The sequence below is a fragment of the Pristiophorus japonicus genome, unplaced genomic scaffold, assembly GCF_044704955.1.
Source record: "Pristiophorus japonicus isolate sPriJap1 unplaced genomic scaffold, sPriJap1.hap1 HAP1_SCAFFOLD_512, whole genome shotgun sequence".
In the NCBI taxonomy this organism is placed as follows: domain Eukaryota; kingdom Metazoa; phylum Chordata; class Chondrichthyes; family Pristiophoridae; genus Pristiophorus; species Pristiophorus japonicus.
Genome location: NW_027254418.1, coordinates 92,115 through 114,727, shown reverse-complemented (window position 1 = coordinate 114,727; position 22,613 = coordinate 92,115). Strand labels below are relative to the sequence as shown.

General features: G+C 46.7%; 1 pseudogene; it reads right to left on the bottom strand.

Moving 5' to 3' along the window:
- Window positions 1-671: 671 nt before the first annotated feature.
- LOC139253802 (zinc finger protein 135-like) lies at window positions 672-21,982 on the bottom strand (annotated as a pseudogene).
- Between the last annotated feature and the right edge of the window lie 631 nt (window positions 21,983-22,613).

Genomic DNA, 22,613 nt, shown 5'->3' with positions numbered 1-22,613 from the left:
AACATTTATCCCTCAACCAACATCACTAAAACAGAGGCCGTGAAAGGCACTTTATAAATACAAAGGAGAAAAGGAACAGTCGGTAACAGGACATCAATTAGTCTCCTCGTGGAGAAATCAAGGAATCGACTCACTGTATGTAGGAAACAAAGCTGATTTATTTCATCGTTGTTTGACAGAGGGTGCAGAAAAGATTTAAAAGAATGATTCCAGGGATGAGGGACTTCAGTTACATGGATAGACTGGTGAAGCTGGGGTTGTTCTTCTTAGAACAGAGAAGGTTGAGAGGAGATTTGATGGAGGTGCTCTAAAATCATGAGGGGTCTGGACAGAGTAGAGAGAAAATATTCCCATTGGCGGAAGGATTGAGAACCAGAGGACACAGATTCAAGGTGATTGGCAAAAGAACCAAAGGCAACATGAGAAAAAACTTTTCTTTAAGCAGCGAGTGGTTAGAATCTGGAATGCACTGCCTGAAAGGGTGGTGGAGGCAGATTCAATTGTGGCTTTCAAAAAGGGAATTGGATAAGTACCGGAAATAAAACATTTGCAGGGCCACGGGGAAAGGGTGGGGAGTGGGACTTGCAGAGAGCCGGCACGGGCTCGATGGTCCGAAAGACCTCCTTCTGTGCTGTAACATTTCTATGATTCTATGATTCTATGATATCCAGAAAATTAAACTCCAGCCCAGTTAGAGGGATTAATTACACCAGCAGCAACAAACTCCAACTGTCCGAGTGAACATGGTTCAGTCCTGGATGTGATTAACGGCAACAATAAAAGCAGAATCCAACCCCTGCAGTCACTTGTGAACTCGCTGGTGTGACTGAAGGTTGGATAAACGAGTGAAGCCCTTCCCACACTCGGAGCAGATGAATGGCCTCTCCCCAGTGTGAATGCGTTGGTGTGTCAGCAGGTTGGAAGAAAGAGTGAAGCCCTTCCCACACTCGGAGCAGATGAACGGCCTCTCCCCAGTGTGAGTGCGTTGGTGTTTCATCAGATCATTTCTGCTTTTATAGCTCTTTTCACAGTCAGAACATTTAAACGGTCTCTTACTGGTGTGAACAAGTTGGTGTTCAGTGAGGTGGGATGAACGAATGAATGCCTTCCCACACACAGAACAGGTAAAAGGTCTCTCCCCGGTATGAATACGCTGGTGAGCATGAAGCTCGAATGAATTAGTGAATCCCTTTCCACACACAGAGCAGATGAACGGCCTCTCTCCTGTGTGAGCTCGCTGGTGACTCAGATGATGAGATGATTTAGCAAACCGTTTCCCACATACGGGACAGACGAACGGTCTCTCCCCAGTGTGAACTCGCTTGTGTTCAATGAGGTGTGAAGATGCAGTGAATTTCTTCCCACACACGGGACAGGTAAACGGCCTCTCCCCAGTGTGAACACGCTGGTGTCTCACCAGGCTGGATGAACAAGTGAATCCTTTCTCACACACGGAGCAGGTGAACGGTCTCTCCCCAGTGTGAATTCGCTTGTGTGCCAGCAGGCTGGATGAATAAGTGAATCCCTTCCCACACACAGTGCAGGTGAACGGCCTCTCCCCAGTGTGAACTCGCTGGTGTTCAGTGAGGTGGGATGAACGAGTGAATCCCTTCCCACACGCAGGGCAGGTGAACGGCCTCTCCCTGGTGTGACTGCGTCGATGAGTTTCCAGCGCAGAGGGACAATTGAATCCCTTCCCACAGTCCCCACATTTCCATGGATTCTCCATGGTGCAGGTGTCCTTGTGTCTCTCCAGGTTTGACGATCAGTTGAAGCCTCGTCCACACACAGAACACGTGTACGGTTTCTCCCCGCTGTGAATGATGCGATGTTTTTTCAGGCTGTGTAACTGGTTGAAGCTCTTTCCACAATCAGGGCACTGGAACACTCTCACTCGGGTGTGTGTGTCTCGGTGCTTTTCCAGTCACATTGATGTTTGAAATCTTTTCCCACAGACAGAGCAGACAAACGTTTCTCCTTTCACATTCAAAGGCTGATGATATTCAAGTGAATCGAGTGACTCTGTCAGATCTTGATATGATTGGTTCGAGTTTCCCATCTGTAAATCCTCCTCTTCTAATATCCTGTAAAAGGTGTTTACGAAAGTCAGCACTGGAAGTGCAGGATAGAAATTGAGGACAGACAATCCTACTTTTTATGGAACATTCTTTCGTCTCTTGTTCCCCAAAGCTGTAAATTCCCATCCCACACACTCTCCCTCCACCCTGTGGTGAAATCCAAACTCATCGCACCACCTCCATCATTTCTTTCTTCCATCTGCAGTTTTCTCACTCCCTCTTCTCTGGTTGGGTTCAGTTCTACATCCCATGTGTGCAGACTGAGAATAAATGAGGAAATGATTTTCTCTCAAGGTCACTGGGACCCTAAAGCCCCGCCTGCCCTCTGCTCCTGTACCAAGATGGCCACACAGGCACCCTGATCCTGTCCAAGAATTCAGCTAGTTACCCCGAGCGGCCGGGTCTATCATCGCAGGTCAAACATGGAGCCTGCGGGCTCATATTTGGGGCCTGAGGCCTACACCAGTGTTTATGAAGCTGCCCAGCCCACCCAGGGGTCTAATTCCTCCGCTGAGCCCACAAGCTCCTACCAACTCGCAGAATGTCTCTTCCGCCTCAGACCACCTCCAACATTGGCACTGCGCCTGCTCAGAGCACAGCCCGGTCCCGTGCGCAGGGGGATTCTAGCTACAGAAGTAAACGTTGCAACATTTGGTAGTGAAATGGATTCATTCAGGATAGACAGCAGGGATTATTGCAGGAAATAACAAAGTGCAGCGAGAAAGGAAATGCAATGGATGTTGTGTCGATGGATTGTCAAAAGATGTTTGATAAGGTGCCGGATAGGAGACTTGTTGATCAAATTAAGGCTCATGGTATTAAAGAGAGTGGGGCAGTGTGGAGAGGAAGTTGGGTAAAGGTTAGAAAACAGAGAGTAGTGGTTAATGGATGTTCTTCAGACTGGAGGGATGTAAACAGTGGTGTCCCCAGGGTCAGTGTTGGGACCATTGCTCTTAATATAGAAACAGGGTCTGGGCTAGGGTATAAGCACATAAGAATTAGAAGCAGGAGTAGGCCCTTTGTCCCCTCGAGCCTGCTCCACCATTCAATAAGATCATATTGATTCATCAATTGATCCACCGCTACGAAAAACAATAATAAGAATAAAACTGGACGGACCACTCGGCATCGACCTCCGCACCAGCTATGGACCCGACAACGGCACACCCAGCCCAGTCTTTCTCACCAACATCTGGGGACTTGTGCCAAAATTGGGAGAGATGGCCCAGACTAGTCAAGCAACAGCCTGACATCGTTATACTCACAGAATCATACCTTTCAGCCAATGTCCCAGATTCCTCCATCACCATCCCTGGGTATGTCCTGTCCCACCGGTAGCGGTACAGTAGTATACAGTCGGGAGGGTGTGGCCCGGAGTCCTCAACATTGACTCCGGACCCCATGAAGTCTCGTGGCTTCAGGTTAAGCATAGATAAGGAAACCTCCTGCTGATTACCACCTACTGCCCTCCTTCAGCTGATGAATCAGTACTCCTCCATGTTGAACACCACGTGGAAGAAGCACTGAGAGTAGCAAGCTGCACCGAATGTACTCTGGGTGGGGGACTTCAATGTCCATCAAGACTGGCTCGGTAGCACCACTACTGACCAGGTGGTGAGAGAAACAACACGAGGGAAAAAACCTACTTATGCCCATCCCTTCGGAAAGGGCGCGAGAGTGGGAGCAGCGGTAAGCCTACAAAGGGCGTGAGTCAGCCGAGCAGACAGCCGAATGAGCACCAAGTGATCTGGGAGGATAAGAAATAAAAAGATTCAAAGTGTGGCATCACAGGAAAGCAGGGAAGTGATTGGTTGGTCAGTTTTTCTCTCTTTTCTTGGCATTGGTTTAAATTAAGAGCTGGGATTAAAAATCTAAACTTTCAAAACGTGAAAACTTAACTAAATACATTCGAGATGGCAGGGCAGGCGATGTGTTACTGCTGCTGCATGTGGGAGCTGGTTGACCCCATTGAGGTCCACGGTGACCACATCTGCAGTAAGTGTTGGCTGCTCGAGGAACTTCGGCTCCACGTTGATGAGCTGGAGTCCGAGCTGCAGACACTGCGACACATCAGGGAGGGGGAGAGTTACCTGGACCCTGTGTTCCAGGAGGCAGTCACACCCCTTAGATTAATTAATTCAACTTTGGCCCATGGTCAGGGACAGGAGGGTGTGACTACGAGCGAGGCAGCTGTGGGGATGCAGGGGGTAGTGATGGAGGATCCTCAGCCCTTGCAATTGTCCAACAGGTACGAGATTCGTGCTCCCTGCTTGGACACAGGCAGGGACTGCAGGGAGGATGAGCAAACTGACCACAGTGCCGTGGTACAGGAGGCCATTCAAGGGGGGTGGGGGGGGGGGAGTAAAAAGAAATGCTGTAGTGGTAGGAAACAGTATCGTTTTCTGCAGCCATGAGCGGGAGTCCTGAAGGCTGTGATGCCTGCGCAGTTCCAAGGTTCAGGACATCTCCTCTGGGCTGGAGAGGAACTTGGAGTGGGAGGGGGAAGATCCAGTTGTCGTGGACCACGTATGTACCAATGACATAGGTAGAACAAAGAAAGAGGTTCTGCTGAGGGATTTTGAGCAGTTAGGGGCTAAATTAAAAAGCAGAACCCAGACAGCAATCTCTGGGTTACTACCCGAGCCACGTGCAAATGTGCATAGGGTAAATATGATCAGAGAGATGAATACGTGGCTCAAAGACCGGTGTAGGAGAAATGGGTTTCGATTCATGGGGCACTGGCACTGGCACCAGTACTGGGACAAGAGGGAGCTGCTCCGTTGGGACAGGCTTCACTTGAACCAGGCTTGTGCTTGTGTCCTGGCGAAGCGAATAACTAGGGCTGTAAAGAGGCCTTTAAACTAAATAGTGGGGGGGGGGGGGGTGGGGGGGAGGGTTGGGGGGTCGGAGGGTTAAGGTGAGCGTAAATTTAAAAAGTCAAAGAGCAAGGAGAAGGCAATAGAGCAGGGTAGCGGTGGGGGAAATGATAACCAGAGTGTAACAGGAAGGGACAGAATGTATAAAAATAAGAGTGGAACAGACCGTGGGGTCAAAGCAGCGAAAAATGGTAAAAAGACAAAATGAAAAGCTCTTTATCTGAATGCACGCAGCATTCGTAACAAGATAGATGAGTTAACGGCACAATGAGTATGATCGGAAAGCTATTACAAAGACGTGGTTGCAAGGTGACCAAGGCTGGGAACTGAATATTCAGGGGTATTTGACAATTTGGAATGATAGACAAAGGAAAAGGAGGTGGGGTAACTCTGTTAATAAACGATGAGATCAGTGCAGTGGTGAGAAATGATATTGGCTCAGAAGATCAAGATGTAGAATCAGTTTGGGTGGAGATAAGAAATAATAAGGGGAAGAAGTCACTGGTGGGTGTAGTCTATAGGCCCCCTAACAGTAGCTACACTGTTGGATGGAGTATAAATCAAGCAATAATCGATGCTTGTAAGAAAGGTACGGCAATAATCATGGGCGATTTTAATCTTCATATTCATTAGACAAATCAAATTGACCAACAGTTCATAGAGTGTTTCTGAGATGGTTTCCTTGAACAGTACGTTGCGGAACCAGCCATGGAGCAGGCTATCTTAGATCTGGTAGTGTAATGAGACAGGATTAATAAATGATCTCGTAGTTAAGGATCCTCTTGGAAAAAGTGAACATAACATGGTTGAATTTCAAATTCAGTTGGAGGGTGAGAAAGTCAGATCTCAACCCAGTGTTCTGATTCTAAATAAAGGCGACTACAAAGGTATGAAAACAGAACTAGGAATGTTCACTGATGATTGCACAGTGTTCAGTTCCATTTGCAACTCCTCAGATAATGGAGCAGTCCATCCCTGCTTTCAGCAAGACCTGGACAACATTCAGGCTTGGGCTGATAAGTGGCAAGTAACATTCGCGCCACACAAGTGCCAGGAAATGACTATCTCCAACAAGCGAGAGTCTAACCACCGCCCCATAACATTCAAAGGCATTACCCTCGCCGAATCCCCTCTTCTTCGGCGGTCCCTCGAATCGAGGATGACTTGCTTCAACGCCAAAAAGGGATGAGTTCAATGATTTCACAGGTGTTTCAATCAAGGCCCTAATATTGCAGGTCCCAAACTATATATTGAAGGGTGGAAGATGTCTGTGCGTGGATTTTTTTTTAAACATGTGGTGGCCGTTGCACACCAGCCACCACACGGGCTTGACAGAGCTTGGTCTTGGTCCAGTGGCAAGGGTTATCCAAGACGACTGGAGACCAGCTCTGCTGCACGGACCGAGAGCGCACACATATAGCAGTGTGGGCTGGCCCGTGCTGCTCCTGGACCCTCGACCCTTTAGGTCCCAAACTCACGCCTCTCCTGGGCCCCGGTCACTTCCTTCGACAAACTCTTGCTCCTTCACCCCTCTTGCTGTGCCTGCCCGCACTGCAATGAGCGACCTGACTTCGCAGCCAACGCCATGTACAGTTGTAGCAGGACTTCTCTACTTTTATACTCCATCCCCCTTGCAACAAAGGCTAACATTCCATTTGCCTTCCAAATTAATTGCTGTACCTGAATGCTAACTTTTTGTGTTTCATGTTACAAGGACCCACAAATCCCTCTGTACTACTGCATTTTGTAATCACTCCCCATTTAAATAATAATTTCCTGTTTTATTTTTCCTACCAAATTGGATAACTTCATATTTTTTTAACATTATACTCCATCTGCCAATTTTTTGCCCACCTGTCGATATCCCTTTGTAGATTCTTTGAGTCCTCCTCACTACTTGCCCGGTTAGCACAGGTTCGGTACACGGTAAATCTCCGTCTACATTATCCCATCAAACACTTGCAGAGCAAGTACAACACGGGTTAGATACAGCGTAAAACTCCCTCTACATTGTCCCATCAAAGACTGCCAGGGCAGGTACAGTACGAGTTAGACACAAAGTAAAGCTCCCTCTACAATATCCTAGCAATTATTCACAGGGCAGGTACAGGACGGGCAGGAGCAGTGGTCTATAAAGGCCCAGCAGTGGTCCCAGGTCAGCGGTAGTTCGGGGAGGACCGAGCAGCAGCCTATAAAGGCCCAGCAGCGGTCCCAGGTCGGCAGTAGTTTGGGGAGGAGCAGTGGCCTATAAAGGCCCAGCGGAGGTCCCAGGTCGGCGGCAGTTCAGGGAGGAGCGAGCGAGGACCGAGCAGCGGCCTATAAAGGCCCAGCAGCGGTCCCAGGTTGGCAGCAGTTCGGGGAGGAGTGAGCAGCGACCTATAAAGGCCTAGCGGGGTCCCAGGTCAGCGGCAGTTCGGGGAGGAGCAGCGAGCTGCAGCTGCCGCAGGGTCAAAAGTAAGAAAGAAGTAAAAAGGAATCGTAGTGTGATGTCACAGCCAAGAGGGTAAGGGATTGGCTGGTTGATTGGTGAGTAGTTTTTCTTTTTCTTCATCTTTTTTCTTTTTCTGATCAGTCAGAAACCTTTGGCATTGTTACCAATTAAGTTAATCTAAGGGTTAAGCCCAGACCAGTGTCATGCTCCTCCTGGGCTATTTGGGAAATCAGGGACACGACAACTACATGTGCAGGAAGTGTATCCAGCTGCAGCTCCTGACAGCTCCGGCACTGGAGCTGCGCATGGATTCACTCTGGAGCATCCGCGATGCTGAGGATGTCGTGAATGGCAAGTTTAGTGAGTTGGACCACAGGTAAAGGTTACACAGCCAGGTAGGGAATGGGTGACCATCAGGCAGAGCAGTGGAAGGAAGGTAGTGCAGGGGTCCTCTGCGGTCATCTCCCTCCAAAACAGATACACCACTTTGTGATAGAGTATTCAAACAGGCTCATTTAGACAGACTGTGAAAATTCACAGACCCCCCAAGTCAAGACTGCTACATGCAGTTCGGCATGTTGCATTAACTCATCAATCAACTTGACATTTTCGGACCTTGGGTAGCGAGCCAATTAAAAGACTTTCAATTGAGCCAATAAGGTCAAAGAAAGCGAGTTCTTTTCTGTAAATTGATCCAGGTATAAAATACAGCCATTTTGACCTTGTGTCTCAGTAAGACAAAGAAACTGGCAATTAGCCAGCAGTTTGTTGCTCTCTGCTAAGATTAAAAAGTTAAAACTACCATCGGAGTTCGTATTTCATTGGAAATTAAGAGATCTAACAATTTTGGCGCTGCGAGCAGGATCGCTGAGGAAAGAAACTGAATTTTGGACATCGGACCTATATATTGAGGTAAGGACTCCTCTTTTTTAAAAAAAAGTCCTCGGTCAAAAGTCTAAATTTGCCTCTCCTTCTATGCGATTCCGAAAACCTCCGGTTTGCGAACCCTCCGGTTGGTAGTCGGCTCGAGGTACCATAGACGTCTAAACTTCGGCGGTGTGTTAGTTAATTAATCACCGACCTATTGATCGGCTAGCAGGCCTACAACTCGAGACCCCAGTAAAGAACTCAGTAAAGAAATGGCAGCAGGAGATAAGGGCAAAGAATTGCCTACAACTGTTAAAGGTGGGCAGGCACCACCTGAAGTTTCTTTAGATTTAATTCTCGAACAGTTGAAAGAATACATAGAGCAACAATTCAACTTATCTAAAACCTGTATTAAGATCGAACTAAAGTACGGAACCTCCAAAGGACAATGGTCCTTGGACGAGATTAAAAGGGTCTGGGGAAAAACGACCCATATGAAAAATAAAGAACGAACTAGATGGTCCCTAGCGGTTATGGGACAGATTCGAAACTGGAATTAAATTATAATGCGTTCCCAACATGATCGAGAACTGACCAGTACAAAGGATCAATTGCAAGCAGTTTGTGCACAGCTGCGACAGAAAAAGCTTGAACTTGAAAAGCTGGAAGCGGAAGTTAAAGATCTTAAAGGTGAAATTAAAGAATGAAAAAAATCATTAGGTCAAGAGACAGTAATAGGAAAAGGAAAATGTATTGATCAATTCCCAGGGTACCCATGTTTGGATAAATTAAAAGCGCAAACCCGAAGACACGACCGAGGAATAGATACGGTTTCTGAATCCTCCGACAATACAGTGTCGGAGGATGATGAAGAATTGGGGTGCGCTTTGCCCCGTTTAAAAAAAGACGAGTTGTAGTCAAATCAGAAGAGACTGCGGATGAGGGCGGAACCAAAAAAACAAAGAGAAGGGTGTACGAAGAATACTTAGTTCATGATCCGGCAGACCCAGAGAAAATTGATAAATGGTCCAAGGAATTGCCCAATCCAAAGAAAGGGGGAGTAAAAACGTGGGACCAATTGGACCGCTTAAGAAATATATATCAACTTCATCCCTGGGACGGAGTGCAAATTTTGACCATAATGGTGCCAAAAACACAGGGAAGAAAATTGCACGACAAGGTAGATGAAGCTTTGGGGCAGAATGAGCAAAAATTAGATGCAGGATGGGAGACGATTAAACACTGGCTGCAAGCCTTCAGTCCAGATAAGACAGACTGGGGAAAAATTGCAGCCTGCCAACAGAAAGGAACAGAGGAGGTCCTGGAGTATGACGAGCGGTTTAGATGCACGTGGCTAGAACATTCGGGTATGAATAATACGGATGAGGAAATGGATGAACAAGCGTTTGGACCTCTGAAAGCAGCTTTCGTGGCAGGTCTAAAGCCAGAACTGTCCAAAATGCTTAAGGTAGTGTTACCGGACTGGGAAGGTAGAGGAACTACCTTTGCAGCATTGGTGGATCGATGTAACCAATTAGATCGGGATATGGGAGCTAAAGTCCGAGCTGTACAGGCTATGGGATGGAAATCCCAGGATTCCGATAAACAGTTATTAGGAAAATTACCCTGAAAATGTCATTATTGTGGGAAAGAAGGTCATTGGGCCAAGACGTGCAGGGCAAAACAGAAAGGTCGTGGCTGGGGAAGAGGTCGCAGCCAGGGATACAATTCAGCCAACAAGCCAGGCTTGTCACAAGATAACGACCTCATAGAAGCATTTAAGCGACTGACAATACAACAACAGAAGGAGTTACTTGGGATAGCAAAAAACGATTAGAGCCCACCCTGGCCCCCCTCCTCACACAAATACAACAGAGAGGAGATGGGATATATATAACTGTGAGGGTGGGCGATAAGGATGTGGACTGTCTTTTAGACAGAGGGGCGGAATTAACATGCTTACCCCAACAATATGTGGACGATATCCTGCTAGCTTCAAACACGGAAGTACAGCATGAACAAGATTTACGAGCTTTGCTGGATCACCTTCGGCTGAAAGGACATAAAGCCAGCATCGACAAAGCACAAATCACAAAGAAGGATAACCATGGCCCCAGGCACTACCAATAGTGCTATGTAGCATTAGGGCAACCCCGAAAAGAACTACAGGTCTAAGCCCATTTGAAATTATAACAGGAAGACCCATGCCGCTGCCAGGAACCAACGATTTATGGAAAGCTGATATTCACTTAATGAGTGACACTTTGTTATCATACTGTCAGAACTTAACCAATGCTATTAGTTCTGTTTCCCGACAGGTATCGGCAGCTTGGGGTAATCCACCCGAAGGAGGACACGACATCATCCCGGGAGTCTTGGTGTATGTGAAAAAGTTGCATAAAAAACCTTTGGGTGCCAAGTGGGAGGGACCGTATCAAGTGTTATTGACCACCCAGGCAGCTGTTAAAGTCCAAGGAAAGAAAGCCTGGATCCGTTAAATGAGCACCCGTAACTGAAGCTGAAATCTAATTATTGATTGTAGGTATTATAGGCATAGGCCTACTTCTTACTAGCCGACCCTCTGCACCAAAGGGAAATAGTAGGGTAGCAAGGGAATTACATGTAAATACCTTTTTATATACGTCATACATTTATGCCAAACAAGGTAACATTTCTAGTTATTGGGTGTGTACGCATATTCCTATTCACTCAAAGGGAGGGATTCCCTTGAGGCCAGTTCCCTTGAATATCTCGGAAATGGCTGAGTGGATAATTAATTAAAATAAAACAGGCAATGCGTTTCAGGATACGGAAAACTGGGCACGTAAATGGAAGTCAGCAGGTTACAATCTGACTACCTTTGAAGGGGGGTACCAACCGTGCTACAATAATTCCAAACGGCCCCCATTTTTTGTTATCACTAATACAACGGGACTAGGAAGACCAGGGAAATCGGTCTGTCTGATTAGAAACATCAAAGGAGGCCAAAATATGGGGTATAGTAACTGCTCCCGGAATTATAATATAATCAAGTCACGGAACCGTCCAAACTGGGCCGATGTGGGAATTTTTAACGTAACGGGGATTCTGAATAAAACAAATGGAAAAGCCTGGACAGGCCCCGGAGTGTTGCTGACAAAGAAACAGCTAACATTCATTGCATATAATGGCACCTATTGGGTGTGTGGCCATAGGCCTACCCTTGGCTGCCCCAGAATTGGATGGGATCCTGCTATTTAGCCTACATTGTGCCTTATATGTATCATATAAAGTTACTGTCGGAACATTTACACCGTCCTAAGAGAGCTATCACAGAAACAGAGAGGTTCTTTGCCATCCTGATCCCTGGGTATGGGACCGCCAAACTGGCAAGGGAATCCATTAACATGGCATCCGTTGTGGAACGAGTAGCCAACGATACCTCGGAGGCCCTAGTTAAAATCAATGCAAAAATGGTAGCAATCCGCACAGTAGCCCTACAGAATAGACTGGCCCTTGATTACATCCTGGCTGAAAAGGGAGGTACTTGCACCCTACTCGGAACTGAGTGTTGCACATATATCCCAGATAGCTCCGAAGAAATTACCCACTTAGCGGAGCATATCCAATAGGAGGTAGAAAAACTTAAGCAACCCCCATCATTCACTTTGTGGAGTGGAGCCACTGAATGGCTAGGTTCAATAGGAACTTCATTGGTGGAAGGTTTAATTCTATTTGTTGTAATTGTTTTACTTTTATATTGTTTGTTTATGTTGATTAAATGTTGTTGCGCCAGGCGGCTGTAGCTGCTGTCCCGCAGGTGAGACACCTTGCTGGTCCCAGCAGACCATCTGTATGTGGCACAGGAGTATGTTATGCTTAAGGAAAGGTTGTTTACTGGTTGAATTAAAATATTGATTTGGATTAAATTGGAATAAGGTTAATTAACCTATTAAAACCAGACTTCCACTGTGGCCACGATGGAACTCGGGTTGGTGTAAATTTGTGTGGAAGCTACTAGTCCGGACATGTGGCGAAACACATCAACAAATTTTAGAAGGAAACTCTATTAACATGTATGAAATTATTTTGTAGAATGTTTAACCAGTGATACCTGATGTTTTATGATTCAGTTTGTGAAAGAATCAAAGGGGGGATTGATAGAGTATTCAAACAGGCTCATTAAGACAGACTGTGAAAATTCACAGACCTCCAAGTCATGGCTGCTACGCAGTTCGGCATGTTGCATTAACTCATCAATCAACTTGACATTTTCGGACCTTGGGTAGCGAGCTAATTAAAACGTTAAAAGACTTTCGATTGAGCCAATAAGGTCAAAGAAGGCGAGTTCTTTTCTGTAAATTGATCCAGGTATAAAATACAGCCATTTTGACCATGTGTCTCAGTAAGACAAAGAAACTGGCAATCAGCCAGCAGTTTGTTGCTCTCTGCTAAGATTAAAAAGTTAAAACTACCATCGGAGTTCGTATTTCATTGGAAATTAAGAGATCTAACACTTTGGGTACTGTTGGGGGAGATGACTCATCAGGGGAAGGCAGCAGCAGCCAAGTCCATGGCACCAGGGCTGGCTCTGCTGCACAGGAGGGCAGAAAAAGAGTGGGGGAGCTATAGTGATAGTGTATTCGATTGTAAGGGGTATAGATAGGCGTTTTTGCGGCCACAAACGAGATTCCAGGATGGTATGTTGCCTCCCTAGTGCAAGGGTCAAGGATGTCTTGGAGCGGCTGCAGCGCATTCTGGAGGGGGAGGGTGAACAGCCAGCTGCCGTGGTACATATAGGCATCAACGATATAGCTAAAAAACGGGATGAGGTCCTACAAGCTGAATTTAGGGAGCTAGGAGTTAAATTAAAAAGTAGGATCTCAAAGGTAGTAATCTCAGGATTGCTACCAGTGCCACGTGCTAGTCAAGAGTAGGAATTTCAGGATAGCTCAGATGAATACGTGGCTTGAGGAATGGTGCAAGGGGGAGGGATTCAAATTCCTGGGACATTGGAACCGGTTCTGGGGGAGGTGGGACCAGTACAAACTGGGCGTTTTGCAACTGGCCAGGAACAAAACCGATGTCCTCTGCGGAGTGTTTGCTAATACCGTTGGGGAGGGTTTAAACTAAAATGGCAGGGGGATGGGAATCTATGCAGGGAGACAGAGGGAAGGAAAAAGGGGGCAGAAGCAAAAAGTAGGAAGGAGAAAAGCAAGAGTGGAGGGCAGAGAAATCGAGGGCAAAACTCAAAAAGGGCCACATTACAACATAATTTAAAAAGGACAAAGAGTGTTAAAAAAACAAGCGTGAAGGCTTTGAGTCTCAAAGCGAGGAGCATTCGTAATAAGGTGGATGAACTGACTGCGCAGATAGCTGTTAACGGGTATGATGCAATTGGGATTACGGAGACATGGCTCCAAAGTAACCAAGGTTGGGAACTGAACATCCAGAGGTATTCAATATTCAGGAAGGACGGACAGGAAGGAAAAGGAGGTGGGATAGCGTTACTGGTTAAAGAGGAGATTAACGCAACAGCAAGGAAGGACATTAGCGTGAATGATGTGGAATCTATATGGGTAGAGCTGCGAAATACCAAAGGGCAGAAAACGTTAGTGGGAGTTGTGTACAGACCACCAAACAGTAGTAGGGAGATTGGGGATGGCATCAAACAGGAAATTAGGGACGCGTGCAATAAGGGTACAGCAGTTATCATGGGTGACTTTAATCTACATATTGATTGGGCTAACCAAACTGGTAGCAATACGATGGAGGAGGCTTTCCTGGAGTGTATTAGGGATGGTTTTCGAGACCAATATGTCGAGGAACCAACTAGAGAGCAGGCCATCCTAGACTGGGTCTTGTGTAACGAGAGAGGATTAATTAGCAATCTTGACGTGTGAGGCCCGTTGGGGAAAAGTGACCATAATATGGTAGAATTCTTCATTAAGATGGAGAGTGACACAATTAATTCAAAGACTAGGGTCCTGAACCTAAAGAAAGGAAACTTCAACGGTATGAGACGTGAATTGGCTAGGATAGACTAGAGAATGACACTTAATATGGCAGGGGGATGGGAACCTATGCAGGGAGACAGAGGGAAGCAGAATGGGGGCAGAAGCAAAAGATAGAAAGAAGAAAAGTAAAAGTGGAGGGCCACATTGCAGCAAAATTCTAAAGGGGCAAAGTGTGTTAAAAAGACAAGCCTGAAGGCTCTGTGCCTCAATGCGAGGAGTATTCGTAATAAGATGGACGAATTAACTGCACAGGCAGCAATTAATGAATATGATATAATTGGCATCACGGAGACATGGCTCCAGGGTGACCAAGGCTGGGAACTCAACAACCAGAGGTATTCAACATTCAGGAAGGATAGACAGAAAGGAAAAGGAGGTGGGATAGCGTTGCTGGTTAAAGAGGAAATTAACGCAATAATAAGGAAGGACATTAGCTTGGATGATGTGGAATCTGTATGGGTGGAGCTGCGGAATACCAAAGGGCAGAAAACGCTAGTGGGAGTTGTGTATAGACCACCAAACAGTAGAAGTGAGGTTGGGGACAGCATCAAACAAGAAATTATGGAAGCATGCAATAAAGGTACAGCAGTTACCATGGGCAAGTTTAATCTACATGGAGATTGGACTTACCAAACTGGTAGCAATGCGGTGGAGAAGGATTTCCTGGAGTGTATTAGGGATGCTTTTCTAGACCAATATGTTGAGGAACCATCTAGAGGGCTGGCCATCCTAGACTGGATGATGTGTAATGAGAAAGGACTAATTAGCAATCCTGTTGTGCGAGGCCCCTTGGGGAAGAGTGACCATAATATGGTAGAATTCTTTATTAAGATGGAGCGTGACACAGTTAATTCAGAGACTAGAGTCTTGAACTTAAGGAAAGTTAACTTCGATGGTATGAGACGTAAATTGGCTAGATAGACTGACAAATGATGCTTAATGGGTTGACGGTGGATAAGCAATGGCAAACATTTAAAGATCACATGGATGAACTTCAACAATTGTACATCTCTATCTGGAGTAAAAATAAAACAGGGAAGGTGGCTCAACCATGGCGAACAAGGGAAATTAAGGATAGTGTTAAAACCAAGCAAGAGGCATATAAATTGGCCAGAAAAAGCAGCAAACCTGAGGACTGGGAGAAATTTAGAATTCAGCAGAGGATGACAAAAGGTTTAATTAGGAGGGGGAAAATAGAGTATCAGAGGAAGCTTGCCAGGAACATAAAAACTGACTGCAAAAGCTTCTGTAGATATATGAAGAGAAAAAGATTAGTGAAGACAAACGTAGCTCCCTCGCAGTCATATTCAGGTGAATTTATAATGGGGAACAAAGAAATGGCAGACCAGTTGAACAAATACTTTGGTTCTGTCTTCACAAATGAAGACACAAATAACCTTCCGGAAATGCAAGGGGACCGAGAGTCTCGTGGGAAGAGGAACCGAAGGAAATCCTTATTAGGCGGGAAATTGTGTTAGGGAAATTGATGGGATTGAAGGTCCATAAATCCCCGGGGCCTGATAGTCTGCATCCCAGAGTATTTAAAGAAGTGGCCATAGAAATAGTGGATGCATTGGTGATCATTTTCTAACAGTCTATCGACTGTGGATCAGTTCCTATGGACTGGAGGATAACTAATGTAACACCACTGTTTAAAAAAGGAGGAAGAGAAAAAAACGGGTAATTATAGACCGGTTAGCCTGACATCAGTAGTGGGGAAAACGTTGGAATCAATCATTAAAGATGAAATAGCAGCGCATTTGGAAAGCAGTGACAGGATCGGTCCAAGTCAGCATGGATTTATGAAAGAGAAATCATGCTTGACAAATCTTCTGGAATTTTTTGAAGATGTAACTAGTAGAGTGGACAATGGAGAACCAGTGGATGTGGTGTATTTGGACTTTCAAAAGGCTTTTGACAAGGTCCCACACAAGAGATTAGTGTGCAAAATTAAAGCTCATGGTATTGGGGGTAATGTACTGAAGTGGATGGAGAACTCGTTGGCAGACAGGAAGCAGAGAGTCGGGATAAATGGGTCCTTTTCAGAATGGCAGGCAGTGACTAGTGGGGTGCCGCAGGGCTCAGTGCTGGGACCCCAGCTATTTACAATATACATTAATGATTTAGATGAAGGAATTGAGTGTTATATCTCCAAGTTTGCAGATGACACTAAGCTGGGTGCCTGTGTGAGCTGTGAGGAGGACGCTAAGAGGCTGCAGGGTGACTTGGATAAGTTAGGTGAGTGGGCAAATGCATGGCAGATGCAGTATAATGTGGATAAATGTGAGGTTATCTACTTTGGGGGCAAAAACAGGAAGGCAGATTATTATCTGGTGACAGTTTTGAAAAAAGGGGAGGTGCAAAGAGACCTGGGTGTCATGGTGCATCAGTCATTGAAGGTAGGCATGCAGGTACAGCAGGCAGTAAAGAAAGCAAATAGCATGCTGGCCTTCATAGCGAGAGGATTCGAATATAGGTGCAGGGACGTTTTACTGCAGTTGTACAGAGCCTTGGTGAGACCACACCTTGAGTATTTTGTGCAGTTTTGGTCTCCTGTTCTGAGGAAGGACGTGCTTGTTATTGAGGGAGTGCAGCGAAGGTTCACCAGACTGATTCCCAGGATGGCAGGACTGACATAGGAGGAAAGACTGGATCGGCTAGGCTTATACTCACTGGAATTTAGAAGAATGAGAGGGGATCTCATAGAAACTTATAAAATTCTGATGGGACTGGACAGGTTAGATACAGGTAGAATGTTCCCAATGTTGGGGACGTCCAGAACCAGGGATCACAGTCTAAAGATAAGGAGCTAGCCATATAGGACCGAGATGAGAAGTAACTTTTTCACCCAGAGAGTTGTGAACCTGTGGAAATCTCTGCCACAGAAAGTTGTTGAGTCCAGTTCGTTGGACATATTCAAAAGGGAGTTAGATGTGGCCCTTATGGCTAAAGGGATCAGGGAGTATGGAGAGAAGGCAGGGTGGGGTACTCAGGTTGCATGACCAGCCATGATCATATTGAATGGCGGTGCAGGTTCGAAGGGTCGAATGGCCTGCTCCTGCACCTATTTTTTATGTTTCTGTAAGAAAGAGTGTAAAGTTTCCTCTACACTACCCCATCAAACACTTGCAGGGCAGGTACAGCAATGATTAGACACAGAGTAAAGCTCCATCTACACTATCCCACAAGATACACCCAGGGCAGTTACGACACTGGTTAGATACAGAGTAAAGCTACCTCTGCACTGTCCCTTCAAACAATGCCAGGGCAGGTCGTGTACGGGTTAGATACAGAGAAAAGCTTCCCCTACAACAACCCATCAAACGCTCACAGGGCAGGGAGAGCATGGATTACATACAGAGCAAAGCTCCATCTGCAGTGTCCCATCAATCACTCACAAGGCAGGTACAGCACAGGTTATGCAGAGAGTAAAGCTCTCTTTACACTGTCCCATCAAACACTCCCAGGGCAGGTACAGCACGGGTTAGATAGAGGAAAGCTCCCTGTACAGTGCCCCATCAAACACTCTCAGGGCAGGTATAGCACCGGTTAGATACAGAGTAAACCTCACTCTACACTGTCCCATCAAAGACTGCGAGGGCAGGTACAGGGTGAGTTAGATACAGAATAAAATTCCCTCTATATTGCTCCGTCCAAAATTCCCAGGGCAGGTACAGCATGGGTTAGGCAGAGAGTGAAGCTCCCTCTACACTATCCCATCAAAAGCTCCCAGGGCACGTACAGCACAAGTTAGATAAACATGTAAATCTCAGTCTACCTTATCCGATCAAACACTCCCAGTGCAGGCACAGCACGGGTTTAGATACAGAGTAAATCTCCTTTATTACAACAGTGACTACAATCCAAAAGTACTTCATTGGCTGTAAAACGCTTTGAGAGGTCCGATGGTCTTGAAAAGCACTAAATAAATCCAAGTCTTTCTCTCTCGACATTGTCCCATCAGACACTGCCAGCCCATAATGAGCAAGGCTCAGGGAGGTTGGTTGCTAGGCACTGCAGTGATGTCATAAAGCAGGCCATTCAGCCCAGGTGGTCCTCTCCGTGTCCCTTTAAAGGTGGAGAGCTGGGACATCCTGTCTCAATACAAATCCCCCTGTTCATACTGAGAATCCCCGGGGAAGGCCCAAGGCCCTGAGTGTGGAACACAACCAAGGGGGAAAAGAGGAGGAGAGCTGGGATATCCTGTCTCAACACACATCCCGCTGTTCATACTGAGAATCCCCAGGGAAGGCCCAAGGCCCAGAGTGTGGAACACAACCAAGGGGGAAAGAGGAGGAGACACGGTACAGTGTGGGAGATGAGGGAGGAGTCTGCTCATTCCCAGGGGCAGATCAGACAAAGTGCTTTTGAGTGGTGGGTCCAGCAATGAAACTGAAACGAAACCATAGGAATAAATAAAGATCCAATCCAAGGGAACAAGCAACGGGTCACTGGGCAGAAATCACAACCAGCCCAAAATTATTCAATGGGCAAGCATCGATTGCTTATTGTGGGAAGTTCCACACTTCAACCATCCATTGAGTGAAGAAGGGTTTCCTAACATCTCTCCTGAATGGCCTGGCTCTGATTTTATGATTATGTCCCCTCGTCCTAGACACCCCAAGCAGAATAACTTTCTCTCTATCTACCCAAGCAATTGCTTTCAAAATCCCACTAAATTCCCAGAGACTAGGTGGAGTATGGGTTAGATACAGAGTAAAGTTCCCTCTACACTGCTGCAGGGCAAAGTTCAGTGTCCGCCTCGACCGTGCTGAGCAGCTTATCAATTAAAATTCAGCAGCAGTACGATCTGCCACTGCACTGAAAACTTTCCACCCGCAGCTCCTGATCAGTTTCAGGTTAAAGCTCCCTCTAAACTGTCCCATCAAGCACTCCCAGGGCAGGGACAGCACGAATTAGATACACAGTAAATCTGTGTCAGAGGAAACTGTACCCCAGTGACAGTCAGTGCCAGAGGAAACTGTACCCCAGTGAGAGTCAGTGCCAGAGGAAACTGTACCCCAGTGAGAGTCAGTGCCAGAGGAAACTGAACCCCAGTGAGAGTCAGTGCCAGAGGAAACTGTACCCCAGTGAGAGTCAGTGCCAGAGGAAACTGTACCCCAGTGAGAGTCATTACAATTCGAAATATCTTCAGTTATCAGCAACAAATTGCTTTAATATGGCGCCTTAAATGTCGTAAAATGTCCCAAGGCACTTCACAGCACCTTATCAAACAAAAATTTGACACCCAATCATGTAAAGAAATATTAGCACAAGTGACTAAATGCTTGTTCAAAAGGATAGGTATTAAGGAGTATTGTAGAGACGTTTAGGGAGGGAATTCCAGAGCTTATGGCCTCAGCTGCTGAAGGTACGGCCACCAATATTGGAGGGATGAAAATTGGGGCTGCTCAAGAGGCCAGAATTGGAGGAATGGAAAGATCTCTGAGGGTTGTAGGGCTGGAGGAGGTTACAGCAATAGGGAGGGGCAAGGTCCTGGACGGATTTCAAAACAAGGATGAGCATTTTGAAATCGAGGCATTGATGGAGCAGGGGCCAATGTAGTTCAGCGAGCTCAGGAGTGATGGGTGAAAGGAAATTGGTACAAGTTGGGATGAGAGGGCTGAGGACAGATTGCGTAGAATAGGCCTATATTCTCTGGAGTTTAGAAGAATGGAAGGTGATATAATTGAAACATATAAAATTCTTAGAAGGATTGACAAGGGCTGGATAGTCTCGAACTTTATTAGGATAAGAGATCTGCCATTTAAAACTGAGATGAGATATTCTTCACTTTTGTGAGTCTTTGAAAATCTCTATCGAATAGAGATCTTACTGAATGGTGGAGCAGATGGGAGGGGCTATACGGCCTACGCTTGCTGCTATTTCTTGTGTTCTTGAATAAGGATACGGGCAGGTGTGTTTTTGATTAACTTAAATTTACGGAGAGTGCATGGTGTGAGGCCGATCAGAAAAGCACTGGAGTAGTCCAATGTAGTGGTAAAAGAGGCATGGATGAGGGTTTGAGCAGATGAGCTGAGGAAGGGGTAGAGACCACTGGTGTTAGAGGTGGAAGTAAACGTACTTGGTGATTGAGGGAATATGGGTTCAGAAGCTCATCCCGGGGTCAAGTACAATGCCAATCAATAAATTGCAACTCTCCATATCTGTGTTTCAGTATATTAGAATACTACATACCTCGAGTGATCAATACTTCAATATTCGTAGTTATCAATATATTTACTTATAATTCTAAATGTTCATGAATGAATAATTGATTCTATCGGTGATAGGTCGTGCTGGTATTTCAGATTGGTCTGTGCATCGTGATCAGTGAATTGACAACGTGCTTCCGGTTCAATCTTTCCAATGGCTTTCTCACCAGATGGGAAATATTCGAACATTGAGATCTGATGGTGTCGGTGTGAGTTCAGTCCCACCTAATGTACAGAGACAGGTCCATCTGCTGGGCTCTGCCTCAAACTGGAGTCACCTCTTAGATCAAAGCCCTTTACTCTAAAACACACACAAGATTCACTGTGACTGTGTGTTGAGAGACAGAAACTGATCTCACTTCACATCCCATTGCACGGCCTCATGCTCGATAATTGTGCTCGGTGGTCACTCTCCCAGTCTCATTTCCTGCCTTACCTTGTAACCTGTGTGTACTGTCTACAGGACCGGTGAGTATCTGAGTAAATGGCACTTTCTCTTATCTTTCTCCCCAGTCGATCTATTGAAGCGCTTTCAATCGGAAGGGGCTCACTGGTTGGTGCTCTCAAAATCCTGTGCTGGTTCACCTGCTGTTGTTTCTCAGTCCACAATCCCTGTTTCCTTCCAGCTGTGGAACTTTCTCAATTACTCCGCCATTTACCGGGAGATCTAATTATGGCAGGGCAGAAAATTAGAAAAATATTAATGTTGTGAAGTGGAATGCAGTATAAAGTGTTTTTACAATGTTTCAGAAAAGTATATGTCCAGTATTTCTGTTTGATTTTGTCCTTTTCCTCAGATCTCTGTCCCGCTCATCTGGACTCTCAGAAAATCACCAGAATTCTCCCCGGGTTACACACTGTCTGATCTCACTGGGCCCATCCTTTCCGGGTTACACGCTGTCTGATCTCACCGGGCCTCCGGGTTACACACTGTCTGATCTCACTGGGCCTCCGGGTTACACGCTGTCTGATCCCACTGGGCCCCCAGGTTACACACTATCTGATCTCACTGGGCCCCCGGGTTACACACTGTCTGAGCTCACTGGGAGCCCGGGTTACACACTGTCTGATCTCACTGGGCCCCCGGGTTACACACTGTCTGATCTCACTGGGCCCCCGGTTTACACACTGTCTGATCCCACTGGGCCCCCGGGGTTACACACTGTCTGATCCCACTTGGCCCCCGGGGTTACACACTGTCTGATCTCACTGGGCCCCCGGGTTACACACTGTCTGATCTCACTGGGCCCCCGGTTTACACACTGTCTGATCTCACTGGGCCCCCGGGTTACACACTGTCTGATCTCACTGGAAGTTTCAGTCTATCTCCCGCATGTCCCCAAACCCTGAGCTCCGGGGGCTGTGTTCAGTTCGGTATTTTCCCTCACAGACTCACCGCACCCTCCCCGCCCGCCGGCCGAACGCTCTGCCCCGGCCCCAGCCGCCCACCATCAGTCCGGTTCCCTGCGGCTCCCCGTTCCCCACATTTTCCAACCGCTGGTTACAGCAAACTGCGCCGCATCCGGTGACTGGGGGTGTGGAGGCACCGAGCATGCGCACTGCGGCCACAGAGCGCGTTCCTGCAAAAATTAATGACTCTCAGAGCATCCGGACCGTCTATTAGCTGCACGCAGCAGATTGCCAGCCACTCCCACCAATAGGAGCCGGCAGCGCCACAGTGCCCCTGCTTTTTCCTCCTCTCCCTCTGGATAAAAGTTGATGTTGAAGCCCCTTCCTTCCTTCTCTTCCTGGCTGGTCTCAGGGCTCTCCAGGCAGGAGCACAGGTTGCTAGCTGCTCTCCTCACTGCTCACAGCTCCAACTGAGCAGGACACGCCTCCACTGCTCCACGATTGGTTCCTTGTGCATGAAACTCTTTTGAGTTTCCACAGTGCCCCTGTGATGAAGGCGCGCTGGGCAGCTCGGGGGTCACGTGGCTCCTGATTTCAAAAATTGCTGCCGTTCAACCGTTGCCTGGAAACGTCATAGCCCCGCCCACAACCCACGTGACATCACATGTGGCGGTCGGTGCTGAGAGGCGGGACCGCTCGCAGTGCGCCTGCGTCGGACTCCCAGCTCACTCAATCCCAAACTCCTGCAGTATTAATAATAACTTTTCTGTTTAGAGCGCCTTTAACGTAGTAAAACGTCT